The sequence below is a fragment of the Mustela lutreola genome, chromosome 10, assembly GCF_030435805.1.
Source record: "Mustela lutreola isolate mMusLut2 chromosome 10, mMusLut2.pri, whole genome shotgun sequence".
Taxonomy (NCBI): domain Eukaryota; kingdom Metazoa; phylum Chordata; class Mammalia; order Carnivora; family Mustelidae; genus Mustela; species Mustela lutreola.
Genome location: NC_081299.1, coordinates 95,721,642 through 95,746,072, shown reverse-complemented (window position 1 = coordinate 95,746,072; position 24,431 = coordinate 95,721,642). Strand labels below are relative to the sequence as shown.

The 24,431-nt window shown below is 49.5% G+C and overlaps 1 protein-coding gene and 1 long non-coding RNA gene across 6 annotated transcripts in view; one reads left to right on the top strand and one right to left on the bottom strand.

Annotated features, from left to right (window-relative positions):
- KCND3 (potassium voltage-gated channel subfamily D member 3) overlaps nucleotides 1-24,431 on the top strand; it is a 215,160-nt gene that overhangs the window by 57,435 nt on the left and 133,294 nt on the right. The window lies entirely within an intron of this gene.
- On the bottom strand, nucleotides 12,964-17,577 carry LOC131809598 (uncharacterized). The gene is made up of 4 exons (XR_009345234.1): nucleotides 17,269-17,577; nucleotides 16,247-16,318; nucleotides 14,613-14,721; nucleotides 12,964-13,228 (listed from the first exon to the last, which is right to left on the bottom strand). It is a non-coding gene; the product is annotated as an uncharacterized LOC131809598 (long non-coding RNA).

Genomic DNA, 24,431 nt, shown 5'->3' with positions numbered 1-24,431 from the left:
CCAACCAACCAACCCAAGACCACGCCCTAAGCACCCGGGAAGAGGTGGAGCAGGTTAGCGGCTGGTCTGAGTGGGGCCAGAAGAATGGCCCCAGCGAGGTCCGTGTCCTATTGCCCCCCGACGTGGGAGTATGTTGCAGAGGGGAAGAAGGCAGCAGGTGAGAATCACAGTGGCTAATCAGCTGGCCTCAGGAAAGGGAGAGTGTCCTGGGTTATCCAGATGGCCCGGTCTAGCCACAGGTGTCCTTAAAACATGGAACAGGGAGGCGAGAGAGGTCAGAGTAATGCCAGGGGAGACCCCTGTCGTTGCTTTTGAAGGTGAAGGAGGGGACCCCAAGTCAAGGGGTTTAGTCCATCGAGACCCATTTCAGATCTCTGACCTCCAGAACTATGAGCCCATACGGTTTTATTGGTGAAGCCACTAGGTTTGTGGTAATGCATTCTGGCAGCCAGAGGAAACTGATAAGGTCCCTGAGCAGAGGGGCCTTCAGAGCTCCATGGTTCCTGCCATCACAGCGTGCCTCCCCCTGAAAGCTCTCATGTTAGGCTGGCCTATTCCCAGTGCTTGAGGGATGTCCTAGGGGGTGACGGGATTCCTCATCCCATGCGACTGCAGCAGCTCCTAACCAGCGAGCCCTAAAATAATGATCATCGTAAGAGCAAGCACTGTCCTAAGGTCTGGTTCTGTGTTAACTCATAAGCTCCTCATAATAACTATGTGAGGTACTTACTGTTCTACTCCACTTTATAGATGAGAACACGGAAGCCCAGAGAAGGTAGTTCAAAATCACACAGCCTCGGGGCGCCTGGGTGGCTCAGTGGGTTAAGCCGCTGCCTTCGGCTCAGGTCATGATCTCAGGGTCCTGGGATCGAGTCCCGCATCGGGCTCTCTGCTCAGCAGGGAGCCTGCTTCCCTTCCTCTCTCTCTGCCTGCCTCTCTGCCTACTTGTGATCTCTCTCTGTCAAATAAATAAATAAAATCTTTAAAAAAAAAAAAAATCACACAGCTTCTAAGAGGTAGAGCTGGAATTTGAAGCCAGGCTCCTGAATCTTTGCTTTCAGCGGCTACGCTATGGAAATCATGGGCTCTCCGGTCTGTGGGGCCCATTCCTTGAGGAGGAGAGAGCCTGCCTTGAGGAAGAAGTCTGCTGGTTTCACTTCTTTCTTTTGGGTTGTATGAAAGCTCCGGGAAACACTGCCAAGGCTCTAAGAATCAAAGCTCTAAAGAAAGGTGTTCTCAGGGAAGTGTCCCGCCCACTGCATCTCCGCTCCTCCTTCCCATTCCCTCTTCTTGCCACCCCTTTCCCAGCCACCTCTTTTGGGTAACCAATCTCTCTCTCTCTCTCTCTTTTTTAAGATTTTATTTACTTATTTGACAAAGAAAGACACAGTGAGAGGGAGATTATAAGCAGAGGAAGTGGGAGAGGGAGAAGCAGGCTTCCCGTGGAGCAGGGAGCCCGATGTGGGGCTCGATCCCAGGACCCTGAGATCATGACCTGAGCCGGAAGGCAGAAGCTTAACCCACTCTGCATTTTAAGACACGGTATCTTAACTACCTAATAGTATGTTCAGGAGGAACTTGGAAAGCTCGGTGACAATGTGCTGGGCTCAGCTTCCTCCATCACAAAGACAGGAGCTGGGGTGGGTCCCGGGTAAAGACAGCACACCCCATAATACACTCATGCTTTGGTTTAAAGCACAATGAACTGGGAGTCTCGCCTCCTGTCTCACCGACCGAGCTGAGCTGCCTGGGTGTGTGCCCTCAGCGGCCTCCTTCCGGACATGTCCAGAGGGCCCCAGCTGAGTCCCGCTCGACCTTTGCCAGCCTTAATTTAAGGAAGACAGAGACCAGAATCCCCGTGTTGCTGGGGGAGAAACTAAGGCTTAGAGGAGGGTTTTTTGTTTTTGTTTTTGTTTTTGTTTTCTTAGAGGAGTTTTTAAGTCGGTTACTCAATCACCTGATTCAGCACAGAGTCAAGCCAAGAGCCCAGTCTTCTTTGTCCCACTCTGGTGCGGTCCTGTGCAGGCAGACAGGTGCCCTGGAGACAGGGTGGGTCTAAGCCAGAAGCAGCTCGCCCCACGCCGGTGAAGGGGAAGGGGCTGCCTGGTTTCTCAGCTTCTTTGCTCAGCCACTGAGCCCGGCCAGTGTTTACCAAGCAGCACCTCGCCTTCCTGCAGACGGAGAGCTTCCCTGTACCACAGATGAAGAATGCCTGTTTACGTGTCATCTTCAACAGTGAGGTCCCCTGCCTCGGGAGTGGTTTGGTTCAACAGTTAAAGGAGACAAGAGAGTGATGTGAGCATCTTTTGGGGGTCCCTTCAGCCCCAGGGTTTGTTGGCTACTAATATGGGCTTTCCGGCTCATTACCACCTCAGTGTTCAAGCCAGCTAGCTGCGACTCCCAAACCCAGGCCCGGCACAACTTACTGTTTAAAAAAAAAAAAACAACACCCAGAAAATAGTGAATTGCATCAAATCACCTCTCTTTGTCCTGCATTCCGGCAGCCTTTCTAAATCTGCCTACCTAATTAGCTTCTTCTCCTAACCCAAAATATGATTAAATCTGTATTAAAAATATCTGTGCAGAGTAGGATCAGACACACCTGAGCATTTTCTAAATTTAGCAAAGGACAATAGGCTCTGGGTTACTTTAATTGGGTGCGGGATTGCTGCCGGAATACATTTTAATTTGGATTTCCAGAGCATTTCTCTCTGTCTCCTGCCTTTAAATTGCGTAGCAGAGGAAGGGGGAGCATAATGGGGCCCGTTCATAACTACCCTCCCTCCTGACTTATCTCAGAGCTGAATGAACAATGCGAGGCCGGTGGAGGAGGGGACAGGCGGGAAAGGGTGTCCCCGTTCATCCGTTCATCTGCTCGGGCTCGGCTGGGCTGGGCGCACACGGAGCCCGACTTGGAGAAGGCACCAGCAGGATGGGCCTGGCTCTGCGGGGGTGAGGCAGCTGTGGGACACCAGCAGCACCTTTCTCATCACCCAGCTGTCCTGGGGAGTCCCCACAGTTCCCTCTGCTTTCCCAAGCTTGAGGGAGGACGTGCTTGGTCAGGCTGAGAAGTCGTCCCCCTGCCCTGAGGATAGGCCTGGGACAGTTGGGAAGGAATGATTTCAACCTGGGGGCAGCTCCAAGGCACTCTGTCAGTCCCTGCGCTGAAAGATGAAGCTGTGCCACTCTTGTCATCTGATGATGTCCCCCCCAGCACACCCAGGAGTTACAAAGGCAGGCTTCTTACAGAGGGCTTGAATGACCTCCCGGATTGCACTGATCACCCTTCAGGGAAAAAAGAGTCCTGGGTGGCCCAGCACCTGGAAACCGCCAGATGCATTCAGTTTTGCTCAGTGGACAGCTTGTTACCAACAGGGGGTAAGGTTGGTGGGGGTCACCAGCCTCGAACCCAGGAGGAAGTCTGGCTGCCCCAGAATCAGAAGATGGCAAAGGTCCAGGTGTGGGGCTGGCTGGCTGGCGTGAGGATGCCCTCGGGGTTCTCCATTCCTGGCTGGAAAGCTAGAATTTTTACACCAGGTGCTTGCAACTGGTTTTCAATTTGCAAAGCAAAACAAATTTGCATTAATCGGGAAAATCCACAGGAAAGACTATTTAGATTTTAATGCAGCTGCCGGAGCCATTCAGATTCCACGTTTACAGGAGGCTCTGTTCACCCTGATGCCTTCACAGGCTGGTTATCTTTGCTTTGACAGAGGTCCGTTGTCTGCAGAGCAGAAATTTCCTCCCCTGGCCTCTGGGCCCAGGCAGGCTGCCTTCTCTGACCTGCACACAGGGAGGCAGGACAGGAGGCGGTGGAGGTAGGAAGGGCTCTCACACCCCCAAGGCCCACCCACCACTGTGACATCGCTCCCAGGAAGAGCTGTTCTGGCTAACATTATGAGGTCTATGTGGAGCTGCCCCCAGATTCTGGGGCCAGGACACAGGGCGGGGTGGGGGGCACCTGTGAGTTAGACTCAGGTTCTGTTGTGATGGCTCCGTCCTTCCTGGCGGACCCCTGCCTGCTGCCTTCTCTGCCCTGGGGCGCCCTGCAGAGAGGGTGCAAACCCATCTCACCCCACCTTATGCAAATACAATCTGGGTGATGGATTTGTCTCCAAACCAGTTGTACCGTGCCTTCTGTAGCCATTAAGGAGGGAACTCCACAGCCTGGTCCCCTACTTTGATGGGGATTCACTCCTGCTGCTCCCTGCTGAGCTGTGTGGAGCCTGGGCATCGACTGTGTCTGTGTTTCCTGTGTGAAGGAGGGAGGGCACGTGGAGAAGGGTTCCCTCGGAGATTTTTATGAGCAGGGGGTCCCAGCCAGCAGGGGCTCTGGGGGAGTAGGGGAGCCCAACCCAGGACCCTTTCTCCTTCCCATGAATCATGACCCCACCCCCTCAGGGCCATTCATTTAACAGGTATTTGTCCGTGCTCCTGTGGGATGGGTGCTATTCTAGTCATCTGCGGATATGGCAGGGAATAAAGTAGGAAGGAATTCCTGCCCTCCTGTGGCTTATATTCTAGCAACTGTTGATAATGTAGATATACATAAGACAAAAAAAAAAAAAAAAAAAAACCCTCTGAGTACAGGAAGCAAGGTGAACCATACAGCTGTCTGGGAGGAGGAACGTTCCAGACAGCAGGAGCTAACGTGCCAATGCGACCAGGCCAGGGATGTCTGAAGGCTACCAGGTGGGCCAGTGTGACTGGTGAGGGGGAGGAGGTGGGGTCGAGAACCTTCGAGGGACTGGCCACATCGGTAGGGCCTTGGAGGCCACTGTGAACCAGGCTCCCGTGTTCTAACCTCAGCTTTCCTGCTCTAACACTTAACAATAGTACTGTAATTTCTGGGAACTTTTGCTGCCCTAGGGCAGGGGTATCATTCAGAGCTGCCTCTCTGCTGCCTGTCACAGTGCCTGGTTTATAGTAAGGGGCTCAGTGGATGTTAGTTGGATGGACAGGGGGGACAGATGGATGGATGGATGAATGGAAGGAAGGACAGAGGGCAGGGAGAGAAAAGAGAGAGAGATGAATATAGGCGTTGCACTCACACTTCATCCGGAAAGCCCAGGCCAGTGTTCTGTCCTTCTGCACACTTGGGAAGTAGTGGCCTTACCCTTTCTCCTCTGTCAAGTCCACCACGCGGGACGATGCTGGCTATCTGTCACTTCCCTATGTTCAGGACTTCAGTGGCTTATGGCCAGAAGAGGGAGGCATGCCCAGTCAGGGATGGGGTTCCTGAGTGGATAATAAAATGTGTCCTTTTCTAACCTGTGGGTTAGAAATGCAGCTCTGGAGGCGAGGAGTGAGAGGAGTGAGCAGGTCCTGCAGGGAGGGAAGAAGGAGGGACCTTGGGCCAGCTTTCCTGGCCTCCTCAGCCTGGTGCTCCCACATAATCCCCCCATGGAGGGCTGCCCCCTACATGGTGGTCCGCCATGATTCCAGAGGAGGGGAGAGGCCCAAAAAGTGTTAGTAACTGACTATAGGCAATAGGAAGGGTCCTGCTGGCCCCCCCAGTCTCACTGTTCAGAAGGCCCAAGAGCTTTAGAACAGTGAATGCTCATAGCGCCCAGAATGCCGTTTTCTTGCTCTTGGATAATTCTGACAGTAGGCCAGAAGAGACTTCCTGGTCTGTGGAGTTTCAGATCCTGGGACACAGAAGCAGAGACCTTTCTAGAAACACTTCCTAGAATCTAGCTTGGTCCCCGAAGGGCCCATAACTGTTGGCAGAGCCAAAAGCTCTGGAATAGGACAGAAGTCAACTTTAGAGCCACTTGGAATCTTTGGGCTCAAAACACAGAGTCTTTGCTTTTGGCTGCCTGGCAAAAAAAAAAAAAAAAAAAAGAAATGTGAGGCCAGGCTGGCAGCCAGTAGAACTGGTGTAAAGAAACTTTTTATGTTGTGACTTGACCTCAGAGAGCAGGCTCTGGAATCGGAGACACCAGGCTGTGGATCTGTGCACTGACCTCACCGAGCTGTGTGACTTTGGGCATGCCACATACCCTCTCTGGGCTTCAGAGCTCTTGGCTGGAAAATGGGAAGATGACAAGAGATCATTTCCACCCTGCATGAGTACTTCGAGGATTACACAGGAAAGTAAATGTAAACCGCTTAGCATAATAAGCAGCCCGTAGTAAGCACTCACTAAATGCTGTTTAACACCTCAAGAATGAAGACAAATGGAGGAGTGAAGGGGAGGGGATGTGTGTTTAGAAAAGGAAGGACCTAAGGGGGAGAAAGACACCATGCATCTTCTAGAAGGAGCGCTACTTAGAGCTGGCCAGCTTTCGAGAATGGGAGCGAATGGTGTTCTTGACCAAGGTGATGACCAGTCGCTGCCTGTGTCAGCCTTGAACGCTGCCTGCCTCAGCCTTCAGTGATGGGCCGGAATTCAGAGATGCTGCTTCTGTTCCCAGGGCGGCTTTCCTCCAGCGCAGCAGAGAGCCAGGTGATGGGCCGTGGTCTCAGTCTGGCCTGGTCTGGCTGGGCAAGCCACTTCCCCGCTCTTGCCTCAGTTTTCTGTTTGGGAAAATGAGGCGGGTGGGCTGCATGGCTTCCCAGGTGCCCTCGCCACCCCCCCCCCCCCACTGTACCTCTCAGTGGGCGGGCACCTAGAAGGCAGTAAAGAGGTCAGGCTTCGACCTCACACATTTGTACCCGAGCCCCAGAATGCCATTCCCAGCTGTGTGTGCCTGGAAGTGTTACTTGCCTCCACTTTAATCATCGGGAGGCCTAGAAGTTTAAAGGAGATAATGTATACGCAGTTTTTAGTGGTAGCTGGGGTGGGTGCATCATGGCTCAGTAAATTACAGCCATTACGGGTCCTCCTACTGCCACTCTTCTGCACCATCATGGAGCAGAGTCACGCACCCTAGTGTCCTGCTCTTGCCCCCAACTCAGTTTAGGGAAATTACATGCCATGGGAACCACACACCACGGAGATGAATCACACACAAACCGTTTGGAACCGAAGTTAGTGAAACCTGCTGCAGAGTTACCCTGATACATTCTTAATGGTATGCGTGATTGTTGCTGAGCTGCACAATAATTAGACATAAATGGTAAGCTAGGCATGTAAATGAAAATAATTAGTATATGTAATAATTAGGCAAAGAAGGCATTTTTGTGATCAGCTGGGAGGAGGGAGGATCCCAGGGCTGGGGGAGAGGCTCAGACCTGAGGAAGGATGTGTGGGGCGGGGGAGGGGGGACGGCATCCTTCTCTGCCCACAAGAGGAGGCTGGTTCCTTCCCAGGTCATGTCGGGGCCAGACCCCATTGACAACGCCCCCGCCACCGCGCCCCGCCCCAGGTTAGATGGGCAACTCCTCTAGTACTAAGTCCTGGAGAAGAAAGAACACCATCAAAGACCCTGAGGAGCCTCAGCATGCCCTGGGGTGGTGGCGGGGGGAAAGGGACCCTTCCCAGCCTGAAACAGTGACGGGGGCCTGCAGGCCCTCAGCGTCTATCTGTTGAATGAATGCCTACGCGGAGACATGCCTCTTCGTGGAGATGTTTGTAACTGAGGAGCAGCAGCGGGAAGATAGGAGACTCTGCGGGGAAGAAGGGAGGAAGCTGGCGGGGAGCTCCGCGAACAACTTGGGAGGCCCTGGCACAAAGAGGTCAGGACTGTCTGTTTTGAAAGCAGTCTGCCCAGGCGTGATTTCCTGTGCAATTAGTAGTCCTATGCCTTGGTTTCGTGCCTGGTGAATTGGAGACAGGCCGTGATAAGGATTAGTGAGTTAATACAGCGAATACACACCGAGTCCTTAGCCCAGCCTGGTGCAGGGCGCACTGTCATGCTAAATAAAGCCATTCATTAGCCATTTTTCTGGCCCTTCCTGTTAAGTATCTGTGCCTTGTGAAGCCTACTGACTTGATTTTCTCCAGCTCAGCAGCTGAGAGAGGGGCAGTGAAGGGGAGCCAGAGGAGCCAATTCTGACTGGGGAGCCCTCGGTGCAGAGCCAGGACAGCCCTCAGGGGCTGCTCATTCCTTCTTCCATTCACTGAGCACACATTTACGCCTACTGAGTACCCCCACGTGCCAGGCTCTATTCCTGGAGCCTGGGCTGCAGCTGGGAACAGGACCATCAGGGTCCCTGCCCACTTGGGGCTATGATAGAGTGGGGGCGGGGGAGATGGTGAAATTAAACATAGAGTAATTCAGTAGGTGCTAAGTGGACAACAGTGAAATGGAGATAGGTCAGGAAAGGAAGCCTGGGCAGATGGGGTGGGGGAACGACACTGGCCCAGAGACCGTGGGAAGGTCACAGACTTTTTGCATTACAGACTTTTTGCATCTCAGTGCGTGTGTGTGTGTGTGTGTGTGTGTGTGTCTGTAGATGTTTACTTTGTGGCTTTTCTGGGATGAACTTTCAATTCCCAGGCGAGCTGGAAGGTGCCCTCTCCCCACTGCCCAGACTAGGTTTGCTTGGGGAATGCACTATGCCATCCAGTGTTTTACAGAAAGAAAACAATGAAATGGCCTGCTTGGGGTCACACAGCTAATAATCGGTTAAGTATTGGGCAGATCACCTATGCGCAGCCCAGAAAATGCGTTTGTAAATGAGTAATCGCTAACCTCTGGGAGTTGCTTATTGGTGAGAAGACACTGTACTAAGTACATGATCCTATTTTCACTTCTCGTGAGGCAGGTGCTCTTATCCCATTTTGTAGATGAGGAAACTGAAGTCCAGAGCAACAAAAAGACCTTCCCAAGGTGACACAGTTAGAATCCAGATCGGCTTTGTGTCTGACTGCAGAGTGTGCGCTGTTAACCAATGAAATTGCTAGTTAGAAGAAGCCATTGTGGTGTCTCCCAAGTTAAATGAGGAATTTGAGTGAGTAATGCAGTGGGTAAGAGTGCAGGCTCTAAATTCCTATTCCTAGAGTTTAAATCCTGGCATCTCCACTTGCTAGCTGGGTGACCTTGAGCAGGTCTCATAACCTCTCAGTGCCTCGTCAGCACAGCGGGGAGAGTCACAGTACCTCTCATAGTGTCTGTGTGGGCATTCAGTGAGTTAACCCATGTAAACCATTAGCACATTGCCTGACACAGAGAAGCGTGATACGTGTCAGCTGTGACTTGCCAGTACCCAGCCCCTCCTTCTAGTGGCAGATCCATCTGACCTGCTAGGGGAGTGAGCGTCAGAGTGAGCCCAGGCAAGGGATGTGCGTGGCCTGGTGGAGAGTTTTCTCTGATGGCGACCCCTGACCCAGGCAGGACCTAGAGCTGGGCTCTGGCCCCTGGACTGTGATGGGCAGCACCCACTCTGGATCGGGGGACCCTCCGGCTTCTCCCTCTCTGCACAAGAATGTGACTCAGACCCCTAGCCTAAGTGTGCCAGGATGAAGGCAGACATGACCTCACCCCCCCCCCCCAAGAGAAACCCACGGCCAGGGCCAAGACCTATTTGTAGTTCGTCTAGTTCAGCAAGTCTTGGTGTCTGGCATGATAGGGACACACATTCTGGGGTTGCCAGTGCCCAAGGAGAGGCCGCACACAGCCTTGGCCGGGGGCAAAGGGGTGTGGGCAGCCGTGTGTAGGAAGCCAGGTCAGCTGGCCCCTTCCTTGCTTTGCCCCGTTCCCCACCGGTCAGTTGACCAGAGAGGTCACGGGAGCATGTGCTGTAAGGTCCGAATCATCGTCTGACACGTGACCAGCATCACGCTGGCTCCTGGACACAGAGGGTGGCCCAACTGTGGAGACAAGCAGTGAAGGCCTTGGGGTCAGGAAGGCCTTGGCTCCACGAATCCTTCCTCAGAAGTGCTTCCTTCCTGAGTGCACCTCCATGCGGGGCCTGGCCCCGCCCCAGGTGGGAGATGGCTGGTCCAGTAGGTGGATGTTCGTGTCCCTCTCAGGGTCATAGCCAGAAGCAATATGTTTCCCCCTCCAGGGAAATGAAAGAGTCAGGTGCAAGGGAGCCCGTGTCTGGAGGGAAGACAGGCAGGCTATTATTTCTCAAGTGTCCTGTGTCCTGGAATAGGCCAGAGCTGTGGCAGCCCCGACATCTCCGCTCTTCCTAAACTATAATGGCCTGAGGATGTCCGAGTCCTGGCCCTCCACGTGGGCAGAATCCTCACGGGGAGGCCATTGCTTGACACAGGAGGCCCTTGGCTGTGGGCTGGGGTGGCTGTGGGGCGGCTCCAGAGCTGAGCTCCCAGCTGGGGGCGTGCTAACGGCCAGCAGAGAAAACCTCCTGTGCCTGAAGTGGGAGCTGGAAATGCTTTTGGAGGATCGGGGCAGGCTGTTGGAACCCCACTCTCCACCTCTCTGAACTGAGCATTCTTCAGGTCTCGTGTGCCCAGGAACCTTCCCCACTCCCAGAACATCGCACCCACCGCTGCGTTAAAGCACCTGGCGCACGCTCTTGTCATCATTTGTTGAGTCGTCCCCAACCTTCTCTTCCAGGCTGTGGGCTCTTCGGAGGGATGGTGCTCTCCTTACCCACCTCTCTGTCTGCAACCCCACCCTCTGGGCCTGGCCCAGGTGGCTGCCGGGTGCTGTGGACGGGATACGAATGGAGGGAGGAAGGGAAGCGCAGTGCAGAGCCCGCCTTGCTAGTGCCTGTGGGAGCCATCTCCTGGGACCCTCAGGGGCAGGGTGGAGCCCGGTTAGGGCTCCGCTGGTGGTCCCTGCCTGAGGGCATGACCCTTGCCTGAGGGATGGCTTTTGGATCTCTCTGAGATTTGAAATCTCAGGCCCTGAGCCTCGGCCTCGCAGCTGGTCACTGGGACGTTCTCTGGCCAGTGGTACTCACAGTGGCACTTCTGCCCATCCCACTGCCTGCCTGTGGCGCGGGAAGGTGGCGGGGGTGGGGCGGTGTTCACCTACCTGGGCAACACCCCTCCTATCCTTCTACTGGGGGCTTAGAGCTTCCAAGGAGGTAGCGAGGCCCCTCCTGGCTTTTCACTGACACAGAAACGTGTGCTGCTTCCTTAGCTGGAGGAACAGAAATACATTTCCAAGATGTTGACCCAGGTGTTAGGACGCCGGAGATTAGAATCCTGGAGACGAAAGTGAAAAGGTCATGGGTGCGCGCATACACACACACACACATACACACACACACACACACACAACTGCGTGTCAAGGTCCTGGATCGTTGGAGAATGGGAGGAAGGGATTTGGGGACCCAGGATGGAGGAAGAATACGGGATGGTTTGGGGGTACCTCTCAGCTTTTCCCACTCGCCCTGTATTGTGGAATGGGATGGCGATGACTGGCTGGATGAGAGATGCAGGCGGGAAGCCACCGTAGAGGGCATGCTGGCTGTTCAGTGCTGTCTAGCTTCAGGCACTCATGGCTACCCCAGGGAGCCTGCCCTCTCCACTCCACCATGGTGGTTCTCAAGACTGTCTGAGCCTGGAGTCCAGAGGGTCCTACAGAACATGCCCCGGAGGGGCGGAGCTGTAAGGGGCTTTCGTGGCCAAGTGTTCCAACCCCTCCATCTTAGGGGTGGGGAAACAGAGGCGGAGAGCTCAGAGAGCATGGCTACCCAACAACGAGGGCAGAGCCAGCACAAGAACCAGGCCTGTCGACTCGTGCCCAGTGTCTGTTGAGAGCCTGCGGGGATGATCACATGCGTGGACACACGTGCACGTGCTTCACCCCAGACGTAAGCCTTAAGCGTGAGGTCTTGTCTCTGTTTCATCACAGAGGAAATACTCAATCAACATTGATTGGATACTTCCCATTGCTGTCTCACTGAACCCTCATATAAAAACAGGGACTGCTTTTCTGTAGAGGAGGAAACTGTGACTCAGAGAAGTCAAGTAACTTGCCTCAAGTCACACAGCTGCCACCTGCTAGAAACAGAACTTGCATACAGATCTGACTTCCCAGCCAAAGGCAACAAGCACGGCATCAGCATGCTTCCTGTATGTTGGGCACCCATCCAGCCCCTTCCATGTCCTAAATTAATTCTTCTTACCACCTGGGAGATAAATGCTGTTATTATCCCTTTAAAGGCACAGAGAGCATAAGTGTCTTTCCCACAGTCATGCAACCAGTAAGGAGCAGAGCCCTGGTTTGCACCTAGGATCTCTGACTCAGAAGAACTCATTCTCAATACTATGCTATATGTACTCAGTAAACATCGTTGAATGAAAGCCTAGAATGGAGGAACTGCAGGGGGCTCTTCACCTGGGCTCTCAGCACAAGGCGCTGCTCAGAGTCCCTGCTCTGCTAGCCACGACTGCTGACCACATCGCCTATCCTCTGAACACACACTGAGCACCGCTTAGCTGTGTTGGAACTGGTAGAATCTTTGTTTGACCTTGAGTTCAAGGCAGATTCCTCTGACCATCTCCCTTCCTTTCTGGCCGCTACTGCCACCCGGCTCATGAGTTAAACTTGACGCCGCCCGTGGCCTTGGGTACCCCACGCCATTGCCGCCTTTGTGTTCATCTTGGACAAATCCGGTTTGCCTGGGAGCCCTCTTGGGCTTCAAGGCAACAAACAGTCAGAGAGAGAAATGTCTGCAGAGTTGAGTTTTTCAGCTGCCTTGAGGAAAACACACCCCTGGCTATTGCGGTGACTTAAAATTGTTTAAAAAATAGTTGCTTACCCACATGTGCTTTCCCTCTATAGTCTCTACCGTAATGCCTTCTATTTCAGCACCCACCTTATCTCCGCAGGAGCCCTGTTGATGTTAACAACTCTGGGAGAGGCGAGGCCAGGATGTCTTTTCAGTTCCAATGCAAGAAGGGAAAGGCAATTCTGACCATAATCAGTAGCTGCTCCTATGCAAAGCCTGGGACAGATCAGGAGGTTGACAGTGCCACAGGGGGTAAACATCACCAGGGAACTGTTGGGAGATCTGTACTCTGAACCTTTACTCTGCCTTTATTGACTAGCTGTGTTACCTCAGGCAAGCCACGCAGTCTCTCTGGGCTTCCGTAAAGTGAGATGTTAGGACTAAGACGATTGCTGAGTTAAGACGTGGCAGCTGAGAGAACTCGGGAGTACTTTATTCAGGGTGGTGAAGAGTGAGAAGCCAGACTGGGGGTGGTGAGGTGATCAGGGATTAGCGGGAAGCTGCTGCTCCTCGTGGGGCGTGGTGTTGTAGGAGCCCTCCCAGTGGCATCACTTAGCAGGAGGCGGAATAATGATGTCTTGTCTGGAGGAAGATACCTACCTACCGGCTCCTCACCTCTCCCCAGCCCCCCAGGCTTCTGCCAGTCCTTCCCATCGGCTGAATCCAGCTGCAAGCCAGTTCATCCTGGAACCTAGGAAACGCAGCACATGCAAGACACGGTTCCAAGGGCCAAGAGGTGTGGGACCAACACTCTCTCTTTGCCTGAGTTCTGTCATCTGTAAAATGGGATGAGAACCTTGCCTGTCCCATTGTGTCATTGGGAGGGTTCTATGAGATAAGGCATGCAAAGCCCCGACCCGACATATGGGAACATTACCGATGGATGACAACTCTTAATTATTAATATTATTAATATTATTAAAATCCACTGATCCTGTCCTTTGTAATGGACTAGGTGTCTCTGATCACGTTGAGTGCTATGCTTCCCACAGGTAGAGTGTGTGTCCTCAGGACCAGGTGAGAAGGGATCTGTCATTCATTCACCAAACCGTGGATAATAGTGATGAGGGAGCAGGAGGCTGGCTGAGAACGGAGCAGGGGCTGGCGCCTTGCACCCCCTCTCCACCCACTCCCCTTGGTGATATGTGTGACATTTCACAGGCACCCCTGACTGCCCTACAAGAAGAGCAAATGGTTATCTTGCAGAGATCACAGTCCTGCAAGGCAGGAATCTCTCTTGGTTTACAAATGTCCTTGAGATTTACAACAAAGAAGTTGTCTTATCAATAGCCCAATTTCCAAAGATACAGAACTCAGTTCCTCAAGCCCTAACGTCACCCTCCCCTCCATAAAAAAACGAAGGAGACGGAGGTAGAAGGAAAAGTAAATAAAGTTAAATTTCTTTTAAAACCTAAATCTCACTAAGAAGGACGTTTGATAGCAGGAATGTAACATTCCACCAGGAGACTCCCAATTGTCTTTATGTTAGTGCCTCATCAGAGGGAAAGTGGCCTTGGCTTGATAGTAACCAGGCCCTCAATATGCTGACAGTCTTCTTTATCCCAATAGCCCTTCTGGACACCCCTTTGTCCTCACCTACCCTACTCCTGTGTATATAACCAGCCACTCCTCACAGGCCCGGCGCAGCAGCATCTCCGTCCGCCCATGGGTCCTGTCCCTGTGCTCTAATAAACCACCTTTTTGCACCAAAGATGTCTCAAGAATCCTTTCTTAGCCGTCGGCTCCGAACCTCACCCTACTGAACCTCACCTAGGTTCAAGAACTTCACTAGCAAGCGATAGACCCAGGGCTAGTTCCATAGGGCCTGGAAATGCAGACTATGCCATCCAGGCAGAGACGGCCGATTAAAGCATAGCTGTTGGATCGAATGATTTTTAAAATAATTTTTAAAATGAGTTTCAAGATTAAGGGTTTTGTCTAAAGAGCTCCTGCGTATCCTTCTCTTCATTTCCTTCCTAAAGGCCACACAGCCCTTCTCTGCCTTCTCTGGACTCTGGCTTAGCGAACACTGAGCATCAAGGGGGACTTAGGCCTGAGCTGTTGGAGTATCTTACTTCTTTCCCGCACAGGTCCTTCTGTTTGTCCCCGGAGATCCATTGTCTACCCTTACCCCCCTAGGTCTGCTCCATGCCCATGTGTCCAGTTAAGGCCCAAACAGGGGACCTGAGGGTGAAAAGAGAGACTGGGTTATTTCCTCCCTTCTTCCTCACTGTCCTGGGCACAGCTCCATGTTGAGCACTCGTGCCTGGCAGCCCCAACTCCTTTGATCAGACTTTTGGGGCTCCCTCCCCTGCTCCATCAGTGAGGGGCTAGTCCCATTGCTGGTCTCTGGGTGTCAGGGCATCCCTGATTGGCCCACCAGGTCCTGCCCCACTTCTGCCAATGATCCTTCCCTCCAAGCCTCTGGACCTTCTGAGATGGGGTTTGGTACCTGCCTGCCCCTGACCCAAGCTCCTTTGAAGCAGAAGCCCCTTGAAGAGGAGCTGTGATCCCACCGGTGGTTTTACAGGGCCTTCATGCCAAAGGGCCATACTAGCAAATTCCAGTGGAACTTTCTCAGCCATAGCCTCGGGCAAGTTACTCTAGCCATCTGAGTTTCTTTCCTCCATTGTTTACAGAGTTTAGAATAAGAATAGAGAGAAGAAGATGGTGAAGAGTGTGGAGTCAGCCCCTCTTATATAAGGTTTGCAAATGAAGGAGCTGGGACAGGGGGATACTTTGCCAAGTCTGCCTCCTGGGGCTAGGAAATGGACTAAGTCACAGGCTCAGGTCTCCTGGGCAGTCACCTCTCCCCAGTGGAGAGTGATCTCTGGGTGGAATGCCAGGACAGCCCCGTCTGGTCACAAAAAGGGAAGGGTTTGTTTCCTTGGGAGGGTTTTGGGGTGCGTGTGCACACACGCACACACGCTCACACACACACACACACACACACAGCTGCTGGTGGCGTGACGGGGTGGACTTTCAGTGTGAGTGTGGGGCTGACCACAGGGAAGGGATGCCACAGCAGGACGCACCAGCCCTGGGTGGGACCCACGGCGGGGGCTCCAGCCACCCCTCTCACTCACACTTGGCCTGCGGTGTTCAGCAACAAGAGATTGTTTCAGAAACAGGAGAGGGAAGAGGAGGAAGTGCCCAGCACGGGAAGCCTCGAGTGCCGCCAGGCAAGCTGGTATTGGAATTATGTGCAGTCCATACGCCAATTTGCTTTGTCATTGCCTGGCTATTTTTAGAAGCCACTGGCGTATCTAGGAAACCAGAATCTGTTGACTGTGTTTCTTCAGTGTGGGGGGTGTGATTATTTCCCAGAGATGCTGAAGGAATGTGTGAGGTCGGGCTGTGGGAAGGCGACCTCTCCTCCCTGGGTCAGGGCTCACGTGTACACGGTGCCCATACCCGCGGCGTTTGTCTCTGCCCACCCGGGCTGAGGCCAATGTCCCGGTGACCTTTCCCAGATGGAACACAGGCAAGGAGGAGGGGCCTCCATTTTAGCTCCCAGCTCGGGCGGCCAATGGGGTCCTTTCTCCCCTTTCCGCTCCCCCACCGCATGCTCCTGAAGGTATCAGGCGGGCATTTGTCCGGGGGCCTGGGGACCAGAGCTGTCCTTTGCTCCCTGGTCCCAAGGAGGAGTAGGAAGGAGAGAGGAGAGGGGATGAGGGCCCAACAATAATTTGAGCTTTGAATAGGAAACCTAGAAGTTTCTTCCACCTCGCTCTACCCAATCCGGCTCCTTCAAGGGCAGTGTCATTCCTCCAGATGCGACCTAGAATCCAGAAAAGAGTGGCACTTGTTTCAAATTCGGTCAAGTCCTAATGGTCCAGAGATGTCCTTCTCGGCAGGCGGGGGTGGGGGTGTGCCAGCTTTAGTTGGGTTCAGACTCTGGTAAGACTCTGGTGGAGGGGACTCTACCGTGGATTTGCGAGAAGAGCTTTAAACTGTGAGGTTTTGTACTCGTCAACATGTAAATTTGCCCTGCGTCAGAGGCAGCGTCAGATCAGGGCTGGTGACCACTTTGGGAGGAGGCAAAATGAGGCACTTAGAATAAAATCCAAACTCTTTACCTTGACCTCCCAGACTTTATCTGATGAGGCCCCTCCTCTTCCCCAAACCCATCTCAGACCATTCCGCCTTGGCCGGAGGGTGTTAGTCTGTCAGGCCTTCTTTCCAGTCTGTGCACAGGCCAATCTCGCGCCTGCCTCTGGACCTTTGCATTGACTGTTGCTCCCACTTCCTCCAGATCATCAAAGGGCAGCCTCTTCTCATCATTCAGGTCTCTAGGGAATGTCATATCCTCAAAGAAGCTTCCCCTGAGTACCATATCTGAAACTGCCGCCCCCTGCCACACACCCACTATCAGTCTGTCTGGCCCCATGACCCTCTTTTATTTCATTCTTACACTTACTATCTAGATTTCTCTACCGCCTCTCTTCCCTGAGCTCAGTAGCAGCTTCCTTCAGCCCTTTGCAGAATTCCTCTGTGGCTCCCCAGACCGTGGACTCATCACCATCCCAGGCCTCGCTGGAATATATGGAAAGTATCCACATGCCCGTTGTCCCCATAAGGCCACGGGCTCATTAGGGGTGGAGCTGTGTCTTTACCTCCTCCTGCCCAACACTTAGCACAGGGCCTGTCAACCCCAGGAGACACTAGAGAAACTTCCTTCTCTCCCAAGCCCCACTCCCATCATCCCACACGCGACATGATTTTTCAAACCTCTTTTCTTGTTTCCAAGTCTCTTCCCAACACTTTCCACACTCACTCAAGGGACATTTTGCTCCAGCCTTCTTTTTTGGTCTCCTTGTCATCTCAGACATCACACCTGCACAGCACATTCCAGCTTACAATGAGGTTTCCTTGTGTGTGATCATTTCTTCACATCGAAGTCACGCATATCTCCTCTGGGGTCCAGCCTAGCTGATGTCTCTCAGGTAAACATTTACTGAGCATTTATTATGGGCCGTGACCAGATTTGGATATTTTCCATTTTAGTCTTCTGGGAGCCTACCAAATCTGTGGGATGGAATGACCTCATAAAGCAAGGGGGTAAGTCCCCAGGGTTCTCAGCCCACCATTCCATAGTAAGGCCTACTTGTGTTCCAGACCAGCCTTCTCACAAATGTGCCCACCCAGACCGGTCAAAGTTCAAACACCCTCTACGGCTGCAGGGGGTCTGTAGGGTGGGGGGAGCCCATATTAAAGTGGAAAGGAAGGATGGGGTAATAGTAAGTACAGTGGTCTGGGATGGAGACCTCGGAACCCATCCTGTGCCATCTTTCTCCACCTCAGCGGAGAACTCATCTGACCCGGCTCTTCCCAAGGCTGTGAAAGGATCATACACACCCTGGTGTCCCAAAGACCTTTGTGAGGAGAAACAGAAATGTGAGGGCTCATTTTCTCCCTGACAGTGACTCCCTGCCTCCCCGCCTCCAACCTGACCCTCTGGTCATGTGAACACCTGCAACCTCTGAGGCTACCAGGCATTTTCCCACCACACCTCCTCCAGCCAGGCCAGGCCCCCATTATATAGTCTCAGTTCTGTTCGGTAATCATTTAAGCTAACGACAATAGTGAACACTTACTGAGCATGTATTATGTGCCAAGAGCTATTCTAAGCACTGTGCAGGGGTTAACTTGATCATTACAACTTTGATGGAGATGAGCGTGGGGTCTGACATGCTACCTCTCATTCCCAGTCTCAGTGCTCATGGTCTTTGTTTTCTTGTCGTACTCCACGAGCTCGGGCCTTCAGTGCAATGGTGAGTGGAAACGGTGAAAGCAGACACCCTTGGCTTTGTTACTAGTCTAAGAGCATCCTGTCTTCCACCATGAAGCACAACGCTAGCCATGGGTTTTTTTATGGATGCCTTTTTCCAGTTGAGGAGGTTTGCTGAGAGGTTTTTTTTTTTTTTTTTTTTAATCATAAATGGATATTATACTTGTTAAAAGTTCCTTATACATCTGTTGAAATGATTATATGACCTTTCTTTTTTTAGTCTGTCTAATGTATGAATTACACTGAGTATTTTGTGTAGAACTGATATTTTATCTTCCCCAAATGTTTGATAAAATTTATCAGTGAAGCCTCTGTACCTTGTTTATAACACTCACTTATCTTTTTGAATTGTGTAGAAGCTGTAGTGAAGTTTAGTCTTTCATGCCTCCTATCCGTCCGTGATTTTGTCTTTTTTTTTTTTTTTTCCCTGATTGGGAGTTTTCCAATTATACTTTTTTTTTTTTTTTTTAAGAAAGAGCTTTTAGTTTCATTGAATTGGTGTTTGTTTTTCTGTTTTCTATTTCATTGATTTGTGCTCTTTACTGTTTCTTTCCTTCCGCATGCTTTGCTCTTAATTCTCTTTTTTTCCTACTTTCTTGTAGTTAGGAGTTTTTAGATCATTGATTTGATACTATTTTTTTAATATAAACATTTAATGCTATAAATTTCTCTCTAAGCACTGGTTTAGCTTCTACATACTGCAAAGTTTGATATGTTGTGTTCATTTGTATTCAGTCCAAAATATCTTGTTTTCTTTGTGACTTTTTCTTTGACCCATGGGTTATTTAGAATTGCATTGTTTAATCTCTTAATATTTGAGGATATTTCACATATCTTTTTTTTTTTTTTTAATATTTTATTTATTTACTTGAGAGAGAGACAGTGAGAGAGAACATGAACGAGGAGAAGGTCAGAGAGAGAAGCAGACTCCCCATGGAGCTGGGAGTCTGATGCGGGACTCGATCCCGGGACTCCAGGATCATGACCTGAGCCGAAGGCAGTCGTCCAACCAACTGAGCCACCCAGGCGTCCCATATTTCACATATCTTTTAAAAAATTTTCTAGCTTAATTCTATTGTAGTCCAAGAGAAGGCTTTGTATTATTTCAATCCACTACAGTATATTGAGACTTGTTTTGTGGTCTGTCTTGGTGAGTGGTTTATGCATACAGAAGACAATGTGTTTGGTGAAGTTTTGTAATTATGTCAGTTGTGTCAAAAAAGTTGATGAGATGGTTTGAATCTTTACGTTCCTGCTGATTGTCAGTCTACATTTTCTTTCAATTACTGAGAAGAGAATGTTCAAATTCCCAACTATAGTTGTGGATTTGTCCATTTCTCCTTTCATCTGTATTAGTTTTCACTTTTATCATATCATATATTTTAGAGCTCTATTAATAGGTGCATCTACATTTAGGGTTGGAATATCCTTTTGATGAATCTATTCCTTTAGCATTATAAAATGTCTCTCTTTATTCCTGGTAATAGTCCTTGTTCTAGAGTCTACTTTGATGTAGTCACCACAGTTTTGTTTTGATCAGTGTTTGCTTGGCCCTTTTTTCAATCCTTTACTTTTAACCTGTGTCTTCATATTTAAAGTGTGTTTTAGGGTACCTGGATGGCTGAGTCAGTTGAACATCTGACTCTTAGTTTTGGCTCAGGTCACGGTCTCAGGGTCGTGGGATTGAGCCCTATGATGGCTCCACATTCACTGGGGAGTCTGCTTCTATTGCTCTCCCTCTGTCCTTCCCCTGCTTGCAATCTCTCTCTTTTTCAAATAAGTGGATAATTCTTAAAAAAAAAAAAAAATGTGTGTGTTTCTTAGAGGCAGCATATAGTTAGATATTGATTTTTTAAAATCTAATATAATAGTGCTTCCTAGTTGAAGTTTTTAGTCCATTTATTAGTCCATTTATATTTAATGTAATCATTGATATCATTGAGTTTAAGTCTGCTATTTTGTTGTTGATTTTCTAATTGTTCCGTATGTCCGTTATTTCTGTTTTTTTCTTCTTCTGCCTTATCATGTGTTAATTATTTTTATGATTCCATTTCATTGCTATTGTTGGCTTATTAGCCATACTTCTCTTATTTTTTTAGTGATTAATCTATGGTTTACAATATGTTTTATTGTAAATATAAACATATTTTATTGGTTTTAATATATCATAGTTTATCTTAAAATAATATACTACTTCATATGTAGTGTAAAGAATCTTATAGCTATGTATTCTTTTTCTGACTCCTGTCCTTTGTGATACAGTTGTCATACATTTTATTTTCACATTTTATAAACTTCACAATAGTGAAAATTTTTTTGTTCTAAACAGTCGACATTATTAAAGAGATTGAAAAAATGAGTAAAAATGTATTTCAATTTACCCACATATCCGTTATTCCCAGTGCTTTTCATTCCTTTGTGTAGATCCAGATTTTCATCATTTTCTTTTATCCTGGAAAACTTCCTATAACATTTCTTAAGCAAGAAATGCCCATAATGAATTATCTCAGCTTCAGTTTGAAAAAGGATTTATCCTGCTTTCATATTTGAAAGATATTTTTGCTGGATATAGAATTCTAGGTTGATAGTTTTTCCTTTCAGTGGTTAAGGTTGTCACTGTGCTCTGGTTTGTGTACTTTATATTAAGAAGACTGCCACCGGGGCGCCTGGGTGGCTCAGTGGTTTGGGGCCTCTGCCTTTGGCTCGGGTCATGATCCCAGGGTCCTGGGATCGAGCCCCATGTTGGATTCTCTGCTCGGTGGACAGCCTGCTTCCTCCTCTCTCTGTCTGCCTCTCTGCCTACTTGTGATCTCTGTCTGTCAAATAAATAAATAACATCTTTAAAAAAAAAAAAAAGAGGACTGCCACCTGGCCTTTGCTCCTCTGTATATAATGTCCTTTGTCCACTAGCTATTTTCAAGATTTCTCTCTCCCTCTCTCTTTTTCTTTCTTCTGAAGGGAGAGGGAGAGAGGATCATAAGCAGCCTCCACACCCAGCATGGAGCCTGATTCAGGGCTCGATCTCACAACCCTGAGATCATGACCTGAGCCGAAATCAAGAGTTGAACACTTAATTGACTGAGTCACCCAGGCACCCCGTAAGGTTTTTTTCTTTATCACTGGTTTTTAGCAACTTGGGTATGATGTGCTTTTGTGTAATTAAAAAAATTTATTCTGTTGAGAGTTCAGTGAGCCTATTACATCAGTGAGTTTATAGGTTTTGCCAGTTTTTGAAAAAAAAATTATAATTTTTTCAGATATTTTTCCTGTACTCCCTTTTGGGGAGAAGGGGGCCTCCAATTATATATATGTTAGATCACTTGATGTTGCCCTATAGATCACTGATATGTTCATTTTTCAGTCCTTTTCTCTCTTCTCTTTATTTTTTTATAAGATTACTTTTTAATTTATTTGACAAAGAGAGACAGCGAGAGAGGTAGTGCAAGCAGAGGGAATGGGAGGGGTGAAGCAGGCTTCCTACTGAGCAGGGAGCCCACTGTGAGGCTCCATCCCAGGACCCTAGGATCATGACCTGAGCTGAAGGCATACATTTAACCAACTGAGCCACCCAGGCACCCCTCTTCTCTTTATTTTGGATATTTTCCTATTGCTTTATCTCCAAATTCACTGACCTTTCCTATGCTGTGTGTGGTCCCCTGCTAATCTCATTCATTACATTTTTTATTTTAGCTATTTTTTTTTTTTCATTCTTAGAAGTTTCATCTGGGTCATGTTTATATCTCCTATTTCTAGCTTCATCATGTTCATATTTTCTTCCACATTCCTGAGCATATGCAGTATATTTGCTATAGTAGTTCCAATATTCTTGAATGCTAATAATGTCATCTCTGTCACTCTGGGTCATTTTCTATGGATTAATTTTCTCTCTGCCATTGGTCACTTTTTCTGTTTTTATTGTTGTTGTTTTGCTGACCTTCATTTTTTCTATTAGATGCCAGACGTGAATTTTACTTGACTGGGTGATTTTTTTCTTAAAGAGAGTGGTAGACTTCATCCTGGCATGTAGTAACTTGGGACCAGTTTAATCCTCAATTCTCATTTTTATGCTCTCTCAGGGTGAGTCTGCAGCTATCTTTCAGCACCACTACTAAGATACTTGCTTTCTGAAGACTCTTTCTGATGCATTTATTAGAAAATATGTTCACCCTGGCTATGGGAACATGAACACTTCCCAGCTCCATTAAAACTCTGGAAATTGTTGGGCCTGCCTCTGTGTGGTGGTTCTTTCCCCAGGCTCATGGAGTTTCATTGCTTGGATGTGCATATCAGTATTCAGCCAAGGATTCCAGGATATCCTTTTCAGATATCCAGAACTCTTTCAGATATTCTGTCCAGAACATTCTAACCACTTCTGTCTCCCCAGTTGGCCTCTGCTGGGGTTCCCCTTGCCTGTGCTACAGCCTAGAAATTGGGTCCAGGCAGTATGGTGGAAAAACTGTGGGCTCACTTATACCTTGTTTGATTCCTTTCTCTCAGGAACACAATCTTATACTCTTGTCCTCTGATGCCTAGAGTTGCTTCATATACTTTATATGATTTTGCAGTTAAGCCTTGTTTCAAGCTTAAGTCTTACTTAAGACAAGAGGGCACAAGTTTAGTCCCTGTCACTCTGTCATGGCTGGAAGGAGAAGTGACAATAGATATACTTATGTTTATTGTAAAAATAAGGAAAAGAAGGCACAGAGATAAAGCAGCTTGCCCAAGATAATATCATGCTTAGGTGGCAGAGCCCAGGTTTGAGTCCTGGTCAGCAGTCTCCACAAAACCGCAGGGCTCCTCAAGGTTTTGCCTGTCGTGTTCCCTGCTATATTCTCCAGTCCTAGGGCAGCACCTGGTACATGGAACTGGTCCTCAGTAAATGTTGTTGAATAAATAACTGACTAATGAATCTGGGACAAAACAGAGCTCTTTTTGGGAAGGAGAGAGAGGGTACTCAGCCTTTCTTATAATGCACCCCAGTTGCTCTATACAACCCATCTTTGTGGTCCATGCTGGTTAGCAAGTCCCATGGTCTCCAGGCCCCAACACACTTCTTCACCTACCTCTGCACACACCTCGAAGATATTCCTGTGTGCAAACAGCAGCTGCCTCTTTCGAGTACCAGATCTGCTGTCTGGCTCCCACATCGAAACATATCATTTTAATCATGCACTTTCAAACCAGGAAGCCAATTTACATTACAAAAGTCAAATTTTTTTCCCTTACTGGCGGCCATGCAAAAGACTTGGCTTCTTTTCTACTTTTTTCTAGCGTGGAAGTCTTGGACCAGTAGGATCCCATCTTGAGCTGAGTCAGGCCATACAGGAAGAGGGGGGCAGAAGTCATGGGCATAGCACACCTCCCTCTAAAGCTCCCTGTTTCCTACCCTGGGTTCTTGGGGGATGGTGGAGGAAGGGAAGCCAGAATTCTCGGTGGTCCCTCCTCCAGAACTGTGGGTCTGTTTCAGATAATGGCAGAGCAATTGATTGAAAATTATATGCCCATTTCCACATCTGCATAATTTTGCATATTTACTTAATGACCAAATCAACTCATTTGGATTCTCTTACTCTGCCATCTCTCCTGCTTCTGATGGATCATAAAGATTTGGCTCAGGGACGCCTGGGTGGCTCAGTTGGTTAAGCAGCTGCCTTCGGCTCAGGTCATGATCCCAGCGTCCTGGGATCGAGTCCCACATTGGGCTCCTTGCTCCACAGGGAGCCTGCTTCTCCCTCTGACTCTTCCTTCCACTCTGTCTACCTGTGCTCGCTCTCACTCACTCTCTCTCTGACAAATAAATAAATAAAATCTTTAAAAAAAAAAAAAAAAAAAAAAAAAAGATTTGGCTCAGCCTGGAAAAAAATGACCGTTTCTTCTGCTCTTGTTTCTACAGAGCAAACTGAGCTCTATTCGGGAGACTTCTGGGTTCCTCCTGGTCCAGCCTCTCAGAATTCAGTTCTTTGCTCCTCATGCCCCGCACTGTGGCCTGAATGATGTCCTGGTCAGCTGAGCTCTGTGCCCAGCTGAGGTACCTGGAGGAAGTGGAGGCTTAGGAGACTGCTTGTCAGGAAGGTTTCAAGCAGACAGGTTGTTGGGCTGCCCT